Here is a 5,475-nt window from a genome sequence, read left to right on the forward strand (position 1 = left end):
CCATTGGTGTCCCGTGGAGGCTTTCACTCAGACAAGCATCATAGTTGGGAGCTGACCTACCCAATGGTGCCCGAGTTGGGTCCTTGAAAATCAAGAAGCCATAAGGGCTGACCATGAGGGAGCCGTCTGCCCTTGCACAGCCTCCGCTGTGCCCAGAGGCACTAGATCAGGGTTATGAAGAGTGTGCCGTGCAGTGCTAAGCCGTTAACGGAACAGCAGTGTTCCATCCCTATCAGAGGACCATGCGGGGGACAGCATATTATCCTTAGCCATTAAGCCCAGTCACGAAGAGATGGCTTCCAGTGGGCTCCAAGATAAGGTGGGGAAGACTTTGCTGAAATGCAGACCCAGCTGCGTTTGAAAATCTGTCTCGCGAAATTCAGGGCACTCTGGACATTCCTCCCTAGATGCCGGTTGGTCAGTTAGACAGTATTTACTTAGGCACATGCGGCCAAGGAGATAAATTTCCAAACACTCCGTTGTTTCAATAAAGATAAGTGGCAAAGCTGGTGATGTTATAATCAGGGACCTGTCTGCAGGACAATTTCGAACGAGGCAGCATATTAGGCATTGACAACGTTTTGAACGAGGCATTGACAACGTTTACACTATTTGTGAACATAGGGGAGTTTCTATGGTGAAGAGATGAACTCAGATTTTCACTGACCCACATAGTAGTTCTTTATTTGGGTGTGTGTGTGTTTTTTTTTTTTTTTTTAATGCCACGAACCTTCCAGAAAGCTGGGATGTCATCATGTGCACCTCTGCCTCTGAGCCTCTGATGATTCTCGTCATCGTGGAATGATTGGGCTCTGCCCTCTTGCTTCTGATTTGCTGGCAATAGACCTTCAGCTAACAGTATATCTGCTCAGCCGAAGATGGAGTGCTAATCTAGAGGGACTCGAAATGGCTCTGTCATTTTCTAGATGACAGCTCCTATTTTCCACTGGCTTCTGGCCCATGTGCTATCATCCATCTCTGTCAAGAAGACACTTGCTTATCTGGTTGCTAGAAATGCTTTTGTTAAAAACACGTAACTGCAGTTCATCAGTCTTGTGAGCAAGTTGTTGATTTTGCTAAACTAAGTTTAAACTCTGCTGTGGTTTTGTGATATGACATCTATTTTTATTAGATATTGTCATGATTATTTATAGTGTCATAGAAGCACACTAGGGTTTACAAAAACGCGAGTTAATCAGCCAGTCGAGTGGTGTAAAACAAAACTTTCAGGACTATGGGGTACACATATTAACATCATTCGTCATTTTTTTGGCAACTCTAAATTAAGAAGTTACTTACTGAGAAAGGAGGGAAGTTGAATCAGGACTATAAGAAAAACAAAACTTAACGTAAATAATGTATGTTTCACAACAAATGATGGTAAGCGTTAAACGCTTTATTATAAAAAGCGGTCATGTAATTGTAACACATGAAATACTATCAACTACCAAAGAAGAGCACTAATTAGCTTGTAAGAAAGAACATTGTTATGCCAACCGGAATATATTCATTTTGCTGATATTCTTTTGGTTTTGACCGGTGTGCTCATGTCCTTCTCGTTCAGTCATGACTTGACCACTCACACCTTGGGCAAACCCCGCGTAATGGGTCCAAACCAGCCCTAACCTTCCAGGGAGCTTCTGACGAGTTCACATCTAGCACCGTCGGCTCAAACTGGTTCAAACCCTCCTATCATATGTTAATTCCCAGCCAGTGAGGTTGTTAACAGAGTCTGAGGCGAGGGCATGCCACATCATCTTTAAAGGGTGACACCCAGATGGCAAAATCCAGTGCTGTTTCTGGCGGGCCTTTGTCATGCCTGCCGGTCTGAACTACATCCTCTTTGTCTTCTCTCCCCTCCCTTCAGGCAAACGCAGACTCCTGGCCCTTCCCACCAGCTGCTGGGGGTCCGCCATGTGGCCTTATTAATGGGCACGGATGGAGAAGCCAAGAGGAGTCAGGGGATGTCTCTGTGTCTGCTGTCTACTTTCTCTCAGCCTTTTAAAACTGAGTGGCTATGACAATCACTGGAGAAAGGATAGGCAAGAGCTGGCGGTCGATTTGCTGCCCACCAGATGCTTTTGCCTTGCACAGGACAGATGAGGCCAAGGCCTGAGGCCAGCACCACGGAACTCTCCTGAGATGTTCTCATCGTGGACGGGAAGTCGTGAAGCAGCTCCTGGGTGTGGAAACAGCCCTGGAGCCCTATCCTTGCATCCATTTCCCTCAGTTTTCCCTCAGTCAGACTGATGACACAGACTCTCAAGAAGAGATATGGGCCTGACCATTATTACTATCAGGGAGATAGCGGAGTAACACTAGTCATGTAAATAAAATCACAGACACGATCACAATGACTAAGCAAAGTGAGTAGGCACCGCTCATAAACAGAAGCACCGCCTTTCCTGAAAGGAAGAAGAGTAGCAAAAAATGAAAAGAGAGAAATGGAAAGTCTTGGATTTATTTTCTTTGTGGCATAATAGAAATATGTCGGAAACAGATTGGTCTTCCCCACAGGGCAATGGTATAAATTTTACGACAAGGAATTCTATTTCTAAAAAGAAAAAGAAATGAAATTTAATAAGGAGCTTCCAATTATTTATATTGACATCCAAATAGTTGTAAATTAAGAGGGGAAAAAAGGTTTGATATGAAGGTAGGTTATTCTTTCAAAAACTCATTGCACTGTTTTGAAAACCGAATTTTATGTTGATTATTTTGCAACTTATGAGCACCTATAGCCATAGATATTTTTAAAAAATATCATGTGTCTCTTTTCTCCCTGCATCTCTGATTCCATTAAAAAGGGATGAAATAAGGGCTCTTGGGTGGCTCAGTCAGTAGAACATGTGACTCTTGATCTTGGAGTTGTGAGTTCAAGCCCCACATTGGGGGTGGAGCCTACTTAAAAAAGCGGAGGAGGGGCACCTGGGTGGCTGAGTCAGCTCAACGTCTGACTCTTGACTTCAGCTCAGGTCACACTCTCACAGTTTGTGGGATCCAGTCCCGCACTGGGCTCTGTGCTGAGTGTGGAGCCTACTTGGGATTCTCTCTCTCTCTCTCTCTCTCTCTCTCTCTCTCCCTCCCTCTCTCTCTACCCCTCGCCCACTCATCCTCTCTCTCTCTCTCTCCTTCTCTGCAAATAAATAAACATTTAAAAAAATGAATGAAATAATTCATATAAAGCAGAACAAAACCCAATAAAAAGTATATGAAATTCAGCTGTAGTAATGCGAATAATCCTTTTAAACAATGAGTGCTTTGGAAATATACTAATCCTATTTGACTTTTTTTAATGTCATTTCTTCGGCTCCCTTACCTATTGATAAAAAATTAAATGCCTATGAACTTTTGACAGGGATGCCTTAGATTTTCAGAGTGGTATAGGTCAATACTTTCACTTAAAAAACCACCTTGCAATATGTGTCCTTATGAGGGAACAATAACGATGTATTATATCAGATGAAGAAATATCTTTAATATCTGTAGATGAGGGCTATAATGCTTAGAATATGTCAAAAGTGTTAGCGGTAGCATGACAACTGTATTCTGAGAACGGAATCGGAGGAAATGCTACTAATCTGAGGGGAGAAAAGATTGGGGAAATAAATGATTTCCTAACAGTGAGTTAAGAAACACTGCTTACTAAGGCATTTTTATGTGTTTATTTGAAGCACCCACATGGGATCATTTCTAGAGACCAGCCTTTGCAGGGGTCTTGACACAGAGCTACATTCTCCTCTACGGAAGCAAAGTAGTATGGAAGTGTATGAGTCTACATGCAGAGGGTGCACAGAGAGAAAAACTGAGAGCTGGAAGGGAGATTGTAGGGCTTATGGTTCAATCTACAGAGAAAACTAAACCAAAGCCACCCTAACACAAGCGAGTTGACAAGTTCAAAGCCGTGCTGAACCCAGGATGGGTCTCCTGCCTCCGAGCCACATCCATTTCTTTTTAAAATAATAAAGAAAAAGGTCTTATCAAGCAAAATAATATGCTTTACAAAGTCTAATAGTTTGTACCTCGAATATGCAGTATCATTTGAAAAATAGAGAAATATCAAATAACAGCAGTGCCTGGGTAGCTCAGTAAGTTGAGCGTCTGACTCTTTTTAAAAATTTTCTTTTCATGTTTTATTTATTTTTGAGAGAGAGAGACAGCTTGATCGGGGAGGGACAGAGAGAGAGGGAGACACAGAATCCAAAGACAGGCTCCAGGCTCTGAGTTAGCTATCAACACAGAGCCCAACGCGGGGCTCGAACTCACAGACTGTGAGATCATGACCTGAGCCAAATGACCTAAACCGAAGTCAGATGCTTAACTGACTGAGCCACCCAGTTGCCTGCGTCTGACCCTTGATTTCAGCTCAGGTCATGATCTCACGGGTTGTGGGTCTGAGCCCTGCACTGGGCTCTGAGCTGACAATGTGGAGCCTGCTTGAGATCCTTTCTCTCCATCCCTCTCCGTCTCTCTCAAAAATAAACAAATAAACTTTAAAAAATAAAGTTTAAAAATGAAAGAAAAAAGAAGCATCAACTAACAAAAACGCAGTACAAAAATGTTTAGAGTGTGACGTTCATGTAAAATACAAGTTGAAGGCATCCTACCTAGAAATGTAAAGGACTAGGGGAAATGAACGAACAAGACCCAGATAGATATGAGATGGGAGGGGGGTATAAACACCATTTGTTTTCATTATTTTGGGTTCTACCGTATCGAATAAGATGCAGCAGACACAACAGGCTGACAAAGTGCCACTGAACATCAGTGTCATCTGCTAGCAATGTGTCTAACAAGGGCTTTGCAGTCTAATTTTCCTCTGTGTAAACTGGAACCGTACTTGCCTGCCAGAGCCTTGGTGACAATCCCACATCAGGTGACATCTGGTGACATCCCACAGGATGGGCCCTGCAGCCAGCACCTCCCAGCCTCGGTGGCTTTGTGGTTCTACTTTATCCCAGAAGGACCACACAGCCACAGGCTTCCAGGCAATTAATCACAGGGCATTGCTTACTTTAGGAAAATCATATCTTCATCTCCTTATATCATCCCAGACATCAACAGCACTGGGCATAACCTCAGTATTAAAAAGCTGTACTAAAAATATTTCTTGAGCTCAGTTGCCCTGAGATTTTATTTGAGTTCCTGTTCCTTTCTCTGCAGATAGGAGGTGTCCTAGCTGGGAAGTATTCTTATCCAACTCATCTTGTACTGTGTCTTCTCTCTACATCCAAGAGGCACCAGATGCCTATTGTGCAATTAGGAATTTACTGCCCCTCTTCCCAGACGATACCAATCGGGACCGTAGCAAGTAATGGAGAGGGGCATGAAGTCATCGGGGATGGTTTTGTGAGGGTGAGCACTTCAGATTTTGAACTTTCAGGGTTTTGAGAATATATCGTTTAGTGTAAGTTTCAGCCTCAGTTGATCTTGGTTCTAGCCAACACTAAGGTACTTAGTTGCCTTGGTACATAG

The sequence above is a fragment of the Panthera uncia genome (genome assembly GCF_023721935.1).
Source record: "Panthera uncia isolate 11264 chromosome A1 unlocalized genomic scaffold, Puncia_PCG_1.0 HiC_scaffold_17, whole genome shotgun sequence".
Taxonomy (NCBI): Eukaryota; Metazoa; Chordata; class Mammalia; order Carnivora; family Felidae; genus Panthera; species Panthera uncia.